This window comes from Zalophus californianus, chromosome 5 (assembly GCF_009762305.2).
Source record: "Zalophus californianus isolate mZalCal1 chromosome 5, mZalCal1.pri.v2, whole genome shotgun sequence".
Classification (NCBI taxonomy): Eukaryota; Metazoa; Chordata; class Mammalia; order Carnivora; family Otariidae; genus Zalophus; species Zalophus californianus.
In genome coordinates this window covers 121,715,065-121,731,642 of record NC_045599.1, presented here as the reverse complement: position 1 = coordinate 121,731,642, position 16,578 = coordinate 121,715,065, and the positions used below count along the sequence as shown (strand labels likewise).

The 16,578-nt window shown below is 36.9% G+C and overlaps 1 long non-coding RNA gene and 1 pseudogene across 2 annotated transcripts in view; one reads left to right on the top strand and one right to left on the bottom strand.

Moving 5' to 3' along the window:
* LOC113929083 overlaps nt 1-3,514 on the top strand; it is a 32,697-nt gene extending 29,183 nt beyond the window's left edge. The window contains exon 3 of one of the 2 annotated variants that reach the window (XR_003522091.2): nt 3,197-3,514. This is a non-coding gene — a long non-coding RNA (uncharacterized LOC113929083). The remainder of the gene's footprint in view (nt 1-3,196) is intronic. The other variant, XR_003522092.2, reaches the window with a different exon arrangement.
* A 1,446-nt stretch (nt 3,515-4,960) lies between these two features.
* LOC113928475 lies at nt 4,961-6,094 on the bottom strand (annotated as a pseudogene).
* Nucleotides 6,095-16,578: the final 10,484 nt, after the last annotated feature.

The window sequence follows — 16,578 nt, the reverse complement described above, 5'->3', positions numbered from 1 at the left end:
TGTATTTCTTAGTACTGGTACCCACATAACTCCATTTATCCCAGTCCCCAGTCTCTTTGTTATAGTTTTCATGTAAACTCTGTAATACACTGTTATAATTTTTGCTGTAAACTATGCATTCATAAGAGGGATAACATTGCCCTCAAGAGGATGAAAATTGGTGGGGGTGGTGAAAAATTCTTAGATATTACGATAGTCTGTAGCCCTGTAAAGGTTAACCTCATTTCTTAGAATTTAACTTCTCTCATTGGGTTTTTTGGGAATCATGTAAGCAGCACTGACATCAAGTTTCTGGAAGAGATACAGAATGTATACAAGATCAGTGCTCAAATCTATGGTGAGCAGGTGACTTCTTTTCTTTGATTGTTTGCTCTGCCTTGAGGCATATTGCAAGAGGAGGCATAATCATGAGATGTTGTTTATGTGTGATCGTCAGTGTTTTTATGTGTGACTTAGGCCTTGAGAATGAAATAAAAATAGTTTATACTTTTTATTCAATTCTATAAGTTATTCAGTCTATTATATTAAGTGCTGAAAAGAAAAAAATGTTGACAATATCCAAATGAATATCTAGCAGTTATTTAAAAGTTATTTTCTCATATCAAGCAAAAGCTAAAAGTTGAGTTCACTAAAAATAATTTTTAAGCAATTTAATTTTTAAACTACAGCTAACTCTTGAACAACATAGGTTTGAACTACATGAGTCCACTTATATGCAAATTTTTTTTTGGTAAGTACAGTACAGTACTACAAATGTATTCTCTCGTCCTTATGATTTTCTTAATAACATTTCCTCTTCTCTAGTTTACTTTATTGTAAGCATACAGTATATAATACATATACAAAATATCTGTTAATCAAATATTTATGTTATTGGTAAGATTTCTGGTCAATGATAGGCCACTAGTAGTTAATTTTAAGGGAATCAAAAGTTCTCCATGGGTTTTTTACTGTGCAGGGGGTCGACAAGCTTGACTCTTGCACTGTGCAAGGGTCAACTGTAAATTACTTTAAAAAAAATAATAGTTTCAAAACCTCTTATTACTGTGTATTGTGTATGTTGCTAATTTGCATATTAATTTCATACATTATAATTTATAGAACTAAATAACTTACATTAAAATTTACTGTGCAATCACACAGTTTGAAGTTGTTACATGACACTAGCTTTTTTACTTTTAACTTTTTAACTTTTAAAAGTGTAGTCATTCTGAAACCTGCCTTGAGTAAAAAGAGTAAAACTTTGTATTTTTTCTTTTTTATGTATAAAGTACAGATATGCATATGACATATAAGCAGGTATACTGTATATCATGGGTATTAAAACTTGATTGCAGGAGATGAGTGATTCGGAAAAAAAAAGTCAAAAAATTTTCTTAGGGAGTGATAATGAAAAAAAGGTGGTAAAACTGACTTAAACTGCTATATGCATTTCAAAGAAGTTAAAAGGAAAAAATAAGTGCTTCTTTATGTATATCCACAATTTTATCATTTCTGATCTTCGATCTGTGTGTAAGATTGGATTTTCCAGGCCTAGTGTTTCCTGCTGGAGAAGATGGGGAGGTGGTTGCTTGTCTTGAGTGAAGTAACCTGATGCCTCCAAGTCCTTTGCCTCACAGGGTCCTGCAGGTTAAAAATGACTCTTTTAGTATTCACTCCATGTGCCCTTAAGCGTATAACTTACTCTGTTCTAAGTCCAACACTATTCTTCCATCTGCTTTCTGTCTCCAGAAGTTATTGCAATATTATGTCTACTGACGTCTCTGTTCTTGTCCTTTTGGATCTACAACATTTTCTTTCTTTCGTGTTATAATGGAGATCAATGAAATAAGTTTATATGGCCAATTGCTATGTTCAGTAGAAATTCATGTGGCTTCCTAGATGGGAATAAATACAATCTTTTACCCATATTTATTTAACCAGACACTTGCCCTATCCTCCTCCCCATCTTAAAAAATTGTAACATGCATAAATCCTTTTGAATTTCTTCTATAAATTAAGTTTCCCAGTCTGTTTTGATAACAGATATAAAGAATACAATTCATGAGACTGTGAGGGAAAGATTTGTATTCAGCTCGAAGCTGAACTTGCCTGGGGTACTATTATGATAAACAAATGCCACGGTTTTATGGTTTCTCTTAAACCTGACATTTAGGGATTAACAGGTATTGTTACCCCGCTGGGCACTGGGGAGATATATGTCAGAGGAGGCAGGAAAACAAAGAGGGTAGCAGAGAAGTAGTTACAAAACTGTGATGATTTCATTATTCTAGAAGGACCAGATGGTTGAATGAAACTGTGCTTGAATAAAAGCGCTTTTTCTGCTCTTCTTTCCAGTGATACTAGAGGAAATCAGTGGGGGACAACAATTACGAACTAGGCTGGGTGGGTGAGCAATCCCCCAGTGCTAGATCACCAAGCAAAACCCTCAAGAGAGTGTGGACATAGCTCGACCCTTTGGGAAAAGAGACCTCAAAATACCTTTTATTGACACCATGGAATATGCCTAATTGACCTTTTGAGTGATTGCATTGGCTCTCTTTTCTAATAGGAGAGGTGAAGAAGTCTATTTGAATAAAAACAGTGTTGTCTCAGTTTAGAAGTATGAAAGAGCACAAAGATAAATCCCACTATAGGAATTTTACAGTTTATCCAGTCTACTCCTTTTTTAAACAAATTTATTGAAGCATGATTGACATAAAACGTTGTATGTATTTAATGTTTACAACTTGATCAGTTTGGAAGTATACACCTGTGAAACTATCACCACAGTCTATGCCATAAACATACCCATCACGTCCAAAAGCTTCTTCCCACACTCATTATTATTTCGTGTGTGTGATAATAACACAGAAGTTCTACCCTCTTAACAAAATTTTAAGTATAAAATACAGTATTGTTCACTACAGCATTATGCTGTAGAATCTGTAGAACAGACCTCGAGGATTTATTCATCTTGTATAACTGAACCTTTGTACCCTTTGACTAAGAGCTGTCCATTACCCCCTTCCCTCAGTCCCTGACAACTACCATTCTACTCTGTTTCTATGAGTTTGTATCCAGTCTACTGTTGATCCAATACAGTTACCAAATTTAGAGGCAATTGTTATAGTGCTTTCATTTAGTACACAGTTTATATTATTCATATTTCAATATTATTGTTTCAATATTATTTATTGTTTTTTTTTCTCTCCAGTACAGAATCCAGCCCAGGATCACATGTTTTGTTTAGTCATCATTGTCTCCCTTGATACAGAACAGATTTCTGAATTTTCATTGTCATTAGTGGCATTGACAATTTTGAAGAATAAAGGCCAGCTACTTTTAGAATGTTCATCACTTTGGGTTTGTCTGACAATGTCACATCTGAAGATGACATCAGTTGGTTTTTGAATCTCAAATCATCATTGCATCTCAAGAATAAGTGCATTTTTGGGTGCCTGGGTGGCTCAGCTGGTTAAGCGACTGCCTTTGGCTCAGGTCATGATCCTGGAGTCCCAGGATCGAGTCCCACATCAGGCTCCCTGCTCAGCAGGGAGTCTGCTTCTCCCTCTGACCCTCCCCCCTCTCATGTGCTCTCTCTTTGTCTCTCATTCTCGCTCTCTCAAATAAATAAATAAAATCTTTAAAAAAAAAAGAATAAGTGCATTTTGGGAATATCTGCATTTGATTTGCTAGTATATATTTAGGATTTTTGTCTCTATGTTCATGAGAAAGATAAGCTTGTAATTTTTCTTTCTTGAAATATATTTGTCAAATTTTAGTGTTAAGCTTAGGCTGTGCTTAGGCCATATTAAACAAGTTGTTTGCCCTTTTTCTATATTGTGGAAGAGTTTGTTTAAGATTGATGTTATTTTAAAATATTTACCAGTAAGTCCATATGGATCTGAGTTTTTGAGGAGTTAAGGATTTAATAAAATATACAATCAATTTAATAGAAATAGGACTTTATAGGCTATTTATTTCTTTAATTGTGTCATTTTTGCTAAGTTTCTTTTTTTCTAGTAGTTTGTCCATTTCTCTTTTTTCTTCTTTTTTTGACAAAGTTTCTCAAAATATGCTTCTAAGGTATTTTAGATTCTGTAGCCTCTTTAGTGATATCTTTTTAAATTATTCCTGATATTAAAATTTTTATAACTAATAATTATTCTCTGTCTTAAGTTCTCAGTTTTATTATTTTTTCAAAGCTCTAATTTTTGGTCTGTTGATTTTCTCTTTAACATGTTTGTTTTCTGTTTTATTGATTTTTACTCTTAACTTTATAATTTTCTTTTCATTTAGTTTAGGTTTAATTTTTTTAAATGTTTAATAAACTTACATCACTTGTCTTCAGCCTTTTCCCTCTTAACACATACATCTTAAAGTTTTTAAATTTCCCTTTAAACACTGCTTTCACTTTATTTTATAAGATTTAATATGTTGCATTTCTTATTCAAATGAAAATATTTTCTGATTTCTATTTTATTATGTCTTTGATCCACAGATAATCTAGAAGTGTATTACTTAGTTTCCAAATATTTTATTATTATTTTTCCTATTAAAAATTATTTTCTTCTTTATGTTCAGAAACAAAGGAGTGACCTTGTCCACCCTACCCCCCCAGGGTCTCCTCTTGAAGGAAAAGGGAGGAAGCGTGTGTGTGGGCCATGGCTGTTGGTATGAGGTCAAGTGTGGGAGTTCTTTCTCCCGACTTTCCCTACAGTCACTCCTCTTTTCAGAATCCCCCTCCAAAAAATATAGGTTTGAACACAGCTTGCCACCCACTGGGGTATTGGGGAGGCACGGCTGGAGACAAAATGTAATGCCCACATTCCACAGGAGATGGATTCAGTGCAGGTCTGGAGGCGGCTAGTGAGGGAGGGAGGGAGGTTGGCTGAGGAAGCTGCCAAGTGGAAGGAGGGCAGAGAGGCTGGGATCCTCCCTTTCCCGCACCCCCACACCCCGTCCTTGCAGCCCCCTTCTAGCATAACTGATCCTCATAGTCCTCATTCTTTCCCCCCTTCAGCCGCCGTTGGCCAAAGCCCTCAAACACAGTATCGCCATCTGTGGCGTAGTTGGTGTCCATAGGGGCATCTGTTTTAGGAGCAGCTGTCTGGGGCCCGGGAACGGTGATATGGTTGTGGAGCTTGGGGTGCATAAGAACAAAAGGCAGCTCCACGGAGACATCCCCACCATGAGGCACCACCACCTTCACCTAGACCCTGTAGGACATCGGGATTCCCAGCACCTCCCTGTCGGCACCCTCCTTCACAATGGTGCGGGAAGCCAGGTTGGTGTCCTCATGCTTGAGCTTCCCATCCAGGCCAAGACCGTGCTTCTTCCAGTTGTCACTGAGCAGCAGGGGGAGTGTGTGCACCTTTAGAACGGGGAACTGGGTGATACTTGGTCATTTTTTTCTATCTGAGCCACAGCACACTTATACTGGGCAGCTGAAGAGGCAGATGTTGGCATGTTGTCTCCCAGAGACTTTGATCTTCTTGACAGTCTGGGTGGAGATGTTGGTGATGTGGACATTGACACTGAGGGGCTCCCCATGAGAATTCAGCTCCTTGTCCAGGTAAGTCTCAAGGTGCAGGGACTGGTCAGAAATGAAGTGGTGGGTGGTTTCTGCTGAAGGTTGGGGCCTGGTTTCTCTGGGGCAAATTGCACCTTTCAGATCACCAGACGCATGAACCTCTGTGGCTTTTCTCTTCTAGTGATTTGGCAGAGAAGGCTCGAATTTCAACGTCTGCTCCACAGGCCTACCCTGTGTCTTCTGGGCCTGGCTGCAGTGTGACGGAGCAGGGCAGATTCTGGGGTATTATTATATCCAGGCCCTCATGGCCATAGCGGAAGGTGCAGGTGAGGGTCACAAACACTTTGCGGTCCTTTTAGTAGTCAGGGTCCACAAGCACCATGCCATCCACAGGTGGTCTACAAAGTCCCACTTGCCAAAGTACACCTTGAGCTTGCATTTAGGGCTCGAATTCTTGAAGACCCTAGTGCCTGCGTTCCCCCCACGGTGCACACGCCCGCTGCCCTGCTGGGTTCGAGGCTGGCTGGCAGCCTCCCATCTTGTGGCCTGGTCCCTGCTCCTCCCCACACCACTGTGCATTCCAACTATTTTTTTTTAAAGATTTTTATTTATTTATTCATTTGAGACACAGAGATACAGAGATAGAGAGAGAGCATGAGCAGTGCGAGAGGCAGAGGGAGAGGGAGAAGCAGACTCCCCGCTGAGCCAGGAGCCCGATGTGGGGCTCGATCCCAGGACCCCAGGATCATGACCTGAGCCGAAGGCAGACGCTTAACCATCTGAGCCACCCAGGCGTCCCTGCTTCCAACTATTTTAGAATACTTATGCATAGCTAAATTCCACTGCTATTTGGGATTATATTTATATATCTCCATCCCTCTAAACCATTGAGACTTCCATTATGGCTCAATATATGATTATTTGTATGATAAACATTTCACATGCCCTTGAAAAGTGTGTATGAAGAAGTTTTGTAGTCTTTTATCCATTTCAGTTAGGCCAAATTTATTAAGAGTGTCCTTCCAATCTTCTATGTCTTTACTGATTTTTAGTTGCTTGTTCTTTCAGTTACTGTTGAGAAGTGCATTAAAATCTTCCAAGGACACTGCCCGTTCCTTGAGTTCTGGCTGTGTTCAACATCCTCCTAGCCTTTGTCTCTGCCGAGAACTTGAAGTAGGAAAAAAGCTCTGATCTGCTGCTTTTTGTTAGGACTCTGGCCCACAGCACTCATATATCAGAAAATTCCTTAAAAGGAAAAGTGGCAGAGAATTTCTCTTACTACGGTGGATTTTCCTTTTCTCGGGTTACTTTGTTGCTAAAGTATTTCTTGCCCTTATTATTCTTTTTAATTTCAGCATTTAGAGTTGTTTTTCTAGGAGGTTTGGTTTGACAGAAAGTACTCTGCCAGAGAGAGAATCAAAGTCACACACTCATAGTTTCTAATTGGTAAAGTAACATCTGTGTTTTGTAGAGATTTGGAAAGTCGGAAAAGTAAAAAGAGAAAATAAAAGGTCTTCCAACATTTTCACCTGTCTACTTCCTAGTCATCTTTCTGTTTTCTGACTCAATTAACTTCTTCAGAGTCTAATCAACCTTCATTTATATTAAATTAGATGCTATTCATAGCACCTTGTTTTTTTGTTTACACTTTTTTCACAGTGTGTTATTATAGATTTATTTTTGTATTTATTTTATTAGCATTGTCTCTTTCACTAGATTATTAGTTCTAGTGTGGCATGGACCATGTCTGCTACTCTCTGTAAACATGGCATCTATTATAGCCTATTTGATATTTATAAAATGTGCTTTTTGAGCAGTAATTTCTTTCTTGTATATATATGTGTGTGTATATTTTCAATTAATATCCTATTATGCATATAATCTTTATATGCATTTTTCCATTTTCTGTATTTTAAAAATCCATTTGACAACATATCATAAACATTTCTCCATATGAAGATTGTCTTCTAAGACTAGCTCAGTCACCAATTATTTGAAGTCTGGCATGCCAATTAACATTTTTAGGGCTCAGTTTCCTCATCTGTAAAATGAGGAAATGATAATTGCTCTGCTCATTCAGAGAACTGTCAAAAGTAAATAAGCCCACAGATCTGCAGGAAATTATGGCATAAAAGATAACTGAGCATGAAATGGTTAAGCAATGAGGGATTAAATTGTTGCTACCATTGTTGCTTGGTCGATTGTCTTACAAAAAGACCACTGGGACCATCTATAATGTGACAGACCCATGTTCACTTCAGATCTCTAAGGAAGATGTAATGCTTTCTCTTGACCACATAGACAGAGAAGCTCTTCACACGTGAAATGTTTACATCATGAGAGAGGGATGAGTTTCGTAGAGCAATTAGGTAAGAAAACAACATAGAGCTAAAACAAGATGCAGCTATTTCTATTACAGAAAAGTAGGCAATTAGCTTTTTGTAGAGCACTTTAGAGGGAGGCAAACATCTGCAGAAATGTAATAAACACTCAGTTGCTTCTAAGTAAGTGCATGAGCAAAAAGAAATAGTTGCAGTTATTAATAAGGGATGAGAAGGGAAGAAAGCTCTCCTGTCTTAGAAGACTTGAAAGAAAATCACTGTGAGACAAATCCAGATGAGGTCAGATCATTTTTTCTAGCTATGCTGGGTTATCAGCAGGTGATATGAGAACCTTATCAATGTATACTTTTCCAGTTTAGTTAATTCTTTCATTAAATTCATTTATTTTTCTCTTTTGGTTATCATTCACATAAGGCAGCATTATCACTACTGAATATTGCTTCAATCATTACCACAAATATTTCTGTTTTCTTGATAAAGTCTTGAGATTAAATTAAAACCTTCAAGTATTGCTATATGTGATACCTGGATCAGTAGGCTCTGCCTGACCGTTAGAGTCAAGGTTTTGGTAGCCAGAGTTTGCAAAACTAGGTGAACAGTATCACCTACATAATGCTCTTTCTCAAGAATGATCCTTCCCAGGTAAACTTTGTATTATTTATTTTGAGGAATAAAGGTAAAAAAAAAAAAACCACTATGTAATTGCAAGGTATCAATATAGAAACACTCCAGAGTAGTAGATTCCTTGTCTCCATAAGAGAAATACCACTTTCCCTTAATTTTCCCAGGGTGGGGGGGAATTTTAGTATTTTCCCAAGAGCGAAACTTTGTAATTCTAAGTTTCTTTTGTTTGGAAAATGTTGCATTACCCTGGAACTAGAATCATTTCATCAGAGAATTTGGCAATAAATATATCTCCCAAATGCTTGTTCTTTTAAATTCTATCTGGCAAAGTGGCCATTTAATCAACAGAGTAAGAAAATAGAGATTTAGTCGAGAGCTTAATTGGACTAGGACTGAGTGTAGAAGCTAGAAGAAGCTGAAAGATTTATTAGTCTGTGGTTTCTCCAATTTTATAAATGATTATTAGTGACTAATGAAGCAATCTTCTACCTCCTCCATACCATTTGTGGAAAAAGAAGCACAGAAAATCCTCTGCTTTGACATTGCTGTACTAAGGTGATTCCATTTGTTAAAGATGCCAAGTGAATACAATTACTTCTGTTCATTAATTACTAGTTAAATCAGCTTTATTACCATGAGAAACTTGGAAAGTTATGAGAACTCAAGAATGCCAAGGTAGTAAAATATAGAAGCACATTTGCAATTGTGAATTATTCAGAACTCAAGATAGACAATTTATTACTACTTGTTGCTGTAATAAATCCTCACTAATGGAACTGTATTAATTTGGAGTTTGGGATGATTCGGAGTCTTGGCTGAGATCTGTCCTTTTATTCATTACAAAGACAGGGTTTGGAAAGCAAGTTAGTAGTCAAGCAATAAGGACAATATATATATTTTTTAAAATCTAGGCTCTCTGCTGCCCTTCTTTATTGATAAATAATAAATGCCATTATTACATTTATTGACCCAGTAAAAGAGGAAGATGCAAAAGCAGGTCTTGTCACACATGACACAGTAGTAATAAAACCCTTAGGCCACTGAAAAAAAGAGGAGAAGAGATGAAAATTTTAAGAAAGTAATGGGCAAGAGATAGTCATGAGTAGTGGTGTGCTGGTAAATGTTTAACAATTGTAGCATTTGTCAGTTTCTGTTGTGTAAATACTCACATTATGGACAATTTCAAGCTATGAATCTGATATTATTGAGTGCAGGGTTAGAAAGAGAAAATATACATAAGTAACTTCAAGGGTATAGGTATTAGTAAAGTCTATTTTATTAGTAAAATGCTAATAAAATTAGTAAAAATGTATTACGATCATTAGGATGTGATGATTTGGAGTATTTATTACCTTTGTTTTTAATTAACTTAAATGCAAGTTCATATAATTTAATTAATTAATTTTTTTTTAAAAAGATTTTATTTATTTATTTGACAGAGAGACAGCGAGAGAGGGAACACAAGCAGGGGGAGTGGGAGAGGGAGAAGCAGGCTTCCCGTGGAGCAGGGAGCCCGATGCGGGGCTCGATCCCAGGACCCTGGGATCATGACCTGAGCCAAAGGCAGACTCTTAATGACTGAACCACCCAGGTGCCCTATATAATTTAATTTAAAATAAAGTCTGTGTTTAACAACTAGCTGGCAACCTTTCTGAACTTTCATGAGCTGGGATAAATGAGCTGGCTCTAGTACACCACTAAATCTTCTTACCACTCTCTCTCCCAGGGTTGCGAACCTAGGGGACAGCAAAACATATCCATATAAATTGTGGGGAATCCAAAAATACTGGACCTTGAACTCTGATACCCTGGACTGAAAAGATTACAAAGCTTGCAGAGAAGCCCTGGATTCAGAATGGTGTCACAAACAATATGGCGGGTGAACAAGAAAGCACCAATGTTGGAGGAAGTAAATGTGCTAGGGATAATTTTAGCAGTTGTGGGAAGCCTATTTGTGGTCTCCACAGCTCTTGTGTGCCTAGAGAGAGTAAGAAGATATTAAGAAAACTGATGGAACAGAAAAGGCCTTGAGTAAATGCTCTGACAAGGAACACACATTTCATACTGGGTATCTGCATAAAGCCTTAAAAGACCAAATGGAAAGATAGTTCAAAATGAATACCAGTGGAGCAAGTCAGTACGACAAAGCCCATCACAGCGGTAGCCAGCATGGTGTGAAATGACAGTCTGTGGATTAGAGGCCCCACCCCACCACCTCTATGAATATGAAACACAGAAGGTAGAATAGAAATCCTATGACAGAGCAAAAGACAATATTGATAGGGAATTTAAATTTTGAACTGACTGAATGTTTACCTTGAACAATAATACTAATTTGATAATTTAAGATGTTTTCGCTCAATCATTGAGTTAGAGGCAGAAAGGCAAGAAGAACTCACAGAAAACAAAGTTACATTTTTGAGGTACATCTGAGTTCCAGCAGGTAAATACCACTTCCTCTATAGTCAGCACACATGTGTAAGGAGAATGTTTCCTTACTTAAGAATTTTTTCAAAAACCTCTCCATAATCTTAAAAAGTCTTTCTATATTCTTTTATGTAAAAAAATAATTTGTAAATTGTGTTTCATCCCCAAATACATTTCTAGCTAAGATTTTTTTTCTGTTTCCTTTTTTTTTATTATGTTCAGTTAACCACCATGTAGTACATCATTAGTTTCTGATGTAGTGTTCAACGATTCATTAGTTGCATATAACACCCAGTGCTCATCACAACATGGTGCCCTCCTTAGTACCCAACTAGCTAAGATTTTATATCTTTTTTTCTCATGTTTGCAAAAGCTTTCAGAAATCCCATGTTTATGTTTTCAGTCACTTCTAGAGCAGTGTGCCTAAGCTTCCAGTTCTCCTGACTTGCCACCTTGATGTCACCATTTATTTCTTCCTTTCTGCAGACCCCTATGCCCTGTCAATCAACAGGCCCTTTCAATTCTGCCTCCATAGGCTTTCTTATATCTCTCTATTCCTTCTGATTCCTCCTGTCATAACTAGAATCCAGGCTCCTTTCCCCTCATATTTAAGTAACTATGGTGGTCTCCTAGCTGATCTCTCTACTTCAGCCTCTGCTCTTCCTTCATCCTTCTAAAAGTAATGTTGGTTTTATTTCCTAGTAACCTCTATCATATCCACACTCTGCTCTTCATTCACAATGGCTCTCTTATGTTGAGTCTAAATGCTCAGATTGGCAGTCACTCTCTTCCATCAGCCAGCTGGTTTTTAGCAGAGCATTATAATTCTTTCCTACCACAGACTGTTTTCATGGCAAGCAATGTGCCTTGCTGTTCTACTCTCCGACTCCCCACTAGTCTGCTCATTTCCCTATCCTTCCCTGCCCTTGTCCTAAAATCCCTTCAACCCACTCAGGAAAAGCCTGTATTCTCTCAGCCAAATCCCATTTCCTCCCCTAAACTTTCCTGACCTCTCCAGCCCACAGGCACAAGTTCCAGAATATCTATAATGATATAGATATCTATCTATATCTATCTATATATATTCTCAGAATATCTATAATGTTATGATCTATATCATATAAAATATCATTGAGTAGACGTTTTCTTGGTCTGTTCCTGATGTCTCACAGATCAAACTAGATTGTAAAGTACTTAAGAACAAAGTTTAGATCTCCTTTTATATTCTTTATTACACTTAGTATAATCTTGGGCATATGTGTTAATAATTTAAAAATTTATTGGAAAAGCTATTTATTGATTGATTTATATCCATTAAGCAAATCTTATTGCCTTGGTTTATTGCAATGTACAATTGGGGAATAAAATTTCATCCCTTTAAGGATACTTCATTAATTGAAACTGGCCTTTTTTCCATCCGGTCTAAACGGAGAAGTTTACATGCAAATGACAATTTTCCCAAAAATAGAAATCTACATGCAGGTGCTATGGATTAGTATGAAGTAGTTTATTTTTGTGATTCAGTTTTAGTCAATATACTTGATTTTATCAAAGGAAAATAAAACGACTGACCCATCACCGAACTATCAACCATCCCTTTAGTTATTTTGCAATGCAGAATTGGGTATCAACTGGTTTATTCATTCATTTATTCAGCAAATGTAAATCAGACACTTGTTTTTGTGTCGAGCATGAGTCTAGGACTCATGCTAGGTTTGTGGCAATCTATACGTGATCCCTTCTTCCAAAAGCTTAGAGTCTTTCAAGAAGATAAACAGTAATGAAAAAACAAGTTAAAATACTCTGGAGGCCGTGAAGTGGTGTGGGTGGAAGAGCAAATTCTGGAGTTGGGCTCCCTGAGTTGACACGGGACTGGCTTACAGCCTTCTAACTGCATGATATTGGCAAGTTTCCTAACCTTACCAAGCCTCACTTTCTTAATTTGCAAACTTGGAAAAAAATTAGTTATCATGAGAATCAAATTTAAAAACTTAGTGTAAATTGCTAGAACTTAGAGGGCCATCTAAAGTACTGCCAGCAAATACATATAGATAAATTTGGAATTCTATTATAATCACAATCTTCACAGTGTAACAAAGGCAAGGTACGGGATGGCAGGGGCAGAGAGTGGAATCAGGGAGGTTTTCCTTGGGAAGTGAAAAAAGGAATGGCCTAGAAACGAATCTGTGGGATTAGAGGCTGAGTTAACCCCCAGACGAAGATAGAATTTTAGCAGAAAGTCAAGAGTTGTGGTCTAGAAGAAGAAAGGAGGGAGTCAGGAGTGCAGGAGAGGAAGGACACCAACTTCTATTTCCTGACCTTTCTGGTAAACTTGGTAAGTAGCAGCTACCACTGGGGAAAGGTCAGGAGAGAGCCTGGTTTTATTAAGGACAGAAAAGAAGTGTTAAGGCTGTTATGTGGGTTTGTTTAAAGTAGAACATATTTTACCTACAACAAAAGAAGGACTAATCTTTGAGTTCCGTGTATCCAAGAGTGATGGAGCAGGAAGTGGCTCAAGCTTCAGGCAAACGACTAACTAGACTAAGTGTCATTTAAAAAAATAAATGGGGGCGCCTGGGTGGCTCAGTTGGTTAAGCGACTGCCTTCGGCTCAGGTCATGATCCTGGAGTCCCGGGATCGAGTCCCGCATCGGGCTCCCTGCTCAGCAGGGAGTCTGCTTCTCCCTCTGACCCTCTTCCTTCTCGTGCTTTCTATCTCTCATTCTCTCTCTCAAATAAATAAATAAAATCTTTAAAAAAAAATAAAATAAATGGAAGGTGGCTCATTAGTGCAATAGGTAGCGCGTCAGTCTCATAAAAAAATAAAGGGATTGGATGGTTTTCATGTTGACATATCTTATGATTTATGGGAGCATTGTTTTGCCCTTGGTTTGTGGCATTACAGATGTCACAAATAACTATTCACTTAGGTTAGAGAAATTTTTGTTCTTGGCCTTTTTAAGCTTGTAGGGGGCTTCATAATAATGCATTGGGCTTTTAAAATAGAAGGTCTTGAATTGACAATTGGGGATTTGGTAAAAAGATACTCACACTTTCTCTCCCCTCAGTTGGAATAAGTCTGAGATGAGCTCCACATTGTCTCTTAGAAATCTGGGGTGGAATTAAGTGTACCAGATCCTGCCTGCTCCTGTCTGAATCAGGAAGATTCCTCTGACATATCTCCCTTCTCTCCGTTAATCACCAAATTCAGAGCATTATAATTGATAGGATGGCTCCTATCAACACCTATGCGTGCTCCCACTTCTCCCATCTTAAAACCAAACCAAAAGAAAACAATTACCCCTATTTCAACCTTCAGCTACCCTCCCATTTCTCTGCTTATGTTTTCAGCAAAACTCAAAGTCTCCTATTTGTATGCCAGTTTTTTTTTTTTGTCATTCTATCTTTTCTTTTTCTGTGACAGATAAAATGATTTTTTAAAGAGAAACAAGCACAGAAACTGTCAACCTAAAACTTTTAAATCAGATTTAAGATTTCATGTAAGAAAATATTTCACCATAGATGGTAACATCTTTTTCTACAGAGCACTGTGTTTCTACTAAATCACAAAATTCGATATGCTACAATGAAAACTTATGATGTACTATATGCTGGCTAACTGAACATAATAAAATAAATAAAAGAATAGAAATTAAGAAAAAACACCCAAATCAAAAAAATTAAAAAAATAAAATTCAATATGACTTTTAAAGAACGAAGAATAACACTAGGGATGGTTCTCACAAGCAAAACATTAAATTGCTTTAATTCTCTTGATCACTTTAGAACACATTTATGGTATCGTCCAAATCTTGATTTAAAGTTCTCATTAATGTATTATCAAAAGAAAAGAAATGAAAGAAAGATGAAAAAAAAGATAAAACAAAATTGAAAACCATTATTTTTACATTGCCTTGCAGAGCCCAAAGTCCCAAGAGAGACCTGTAAAGTCAAATTTTATAAATTTCTTTTTTCTACATGGAATGAAAAAGAATTCTGACCGTTATTCAAAATTTTTTAGGTTCAAGTTTTGGTATTGTAGTAGTTTCATGATTTTATTTAATGTTTTTATTAGCTAAAATATGAGGCAATCACATTTAAATGAAAATAGGAAGACTATATTATATACTATTATAGGAAGAGCTTCAGACTTGAAGGCTCCTTTCCAAATATTAGACCTTGGGACCCAGTTATGTAAGTGCTCTGATGCTATAGTTTGGGAATAATAACACTGAACCTACATGGTTGTTGGGAGGATTATTTAAGAGGATGTCAAAGAGTTCTCTAACATAGAACTGAAGTGTAGTACAACTAACTGTAATGTAATAGCTTCAACGTAGCCAGAAGTCAAATGCAGCTGACCCTTGAACAACATGCATTTGAATTGCCTGGTCCACTTACATGCAGATTTTTTCAATAAATATACTGGAAAGTTTTTTGGAGATTTTCTCTTATGATTTTCTTAATACCATTGTCTTTTCTCTAGTTTACTTTCTTGCAAGAATATAGCATATAATATGTGTGACATAAAAATATGTGTTAATTGACTGTTTATGTTATCAGTAAGCTTTCTGGTCAATGGTCAACAGTAGGCTGTTAGTTGTTAAGTTTTTAGGGAGTCAAAAGTTATACACAGATTTCCGACTGTGCCAGGGTTTGGCACCCCAAACTCCATGTTGTATCAAGGGTCAACTGTAATTTTTTTAAAAGATTTATTTTATTTATTTTAGAGAGAAAGAGAGAGAGAGAGACAAAGAGAGAGAGAGTATGTAAGTGGGGAAAGGGGCAAAGGGAGAGGAAGAGGGAGAGAAGCAGACTCCCCACTGAGTACATGAGGCAGCTCCATCTCAGGATCCTGAGATCATGACTTAAACGGAAATCAAGTTGGAGGCTTAACCTACTGAGCCATCCAGGTCCCCCAAGGGTCAACTATAATTAAAAACTATTACCTACTTTGCTTTCCAGCAATAACTCAAGAAGTTGAGAACAGAGAAATACATAACTAAAACCCAGCTGCATCACAGAAGATTAAAAAAATTTTTGAAAGCTCACAAGGGATCTTTTTATATTAAACAGGTATTAAAGCTAGGGACTTGTTGCATGAAAGTAACCACATCTACACATATACAATGAGATTAACCAAGATGTTCATGGGTTTTAGTTCAATAATAAAGAACTGGAGCCTGAGTCATAATCACAGCTGAGAAATTACATCTTAAAAACGTGAAAAAAAGAATGTAATAAAATGGTGTTGCCTTTAGGGAATATTGCTCTAATGGACTTGAAAAAATTATTTCTTCAACTTAAAAATTATTAAATCAAACATTTGATGAAATTTCTAAAAAGATATGAATCCAACCATAGTTCTTCTTGATGGAGAAATTCCATTTGAAGGATAAAAATGTTTAGTTGGCTAGGGCTGAACTAAATACAGAGCTTATTTTATCCTCTTCTTTGGTATTTATATAGGTTTCTAGAGTTTCTAGAGTTTCTTATGTTTATTCCATCATCAATGTAAACAACGATGTCTAGGCTCTTCCCAGGTTCAACTTTAATTTTAAAACCTATTTTTCAGGTCCAAGGTGGCTAAATCTCCAGTTGTCCCAATTTTGAGCACTTGAAATTACAAGAAATCTTTTGTTTTCTTAGATAATAGCACTGTTTTCCCACA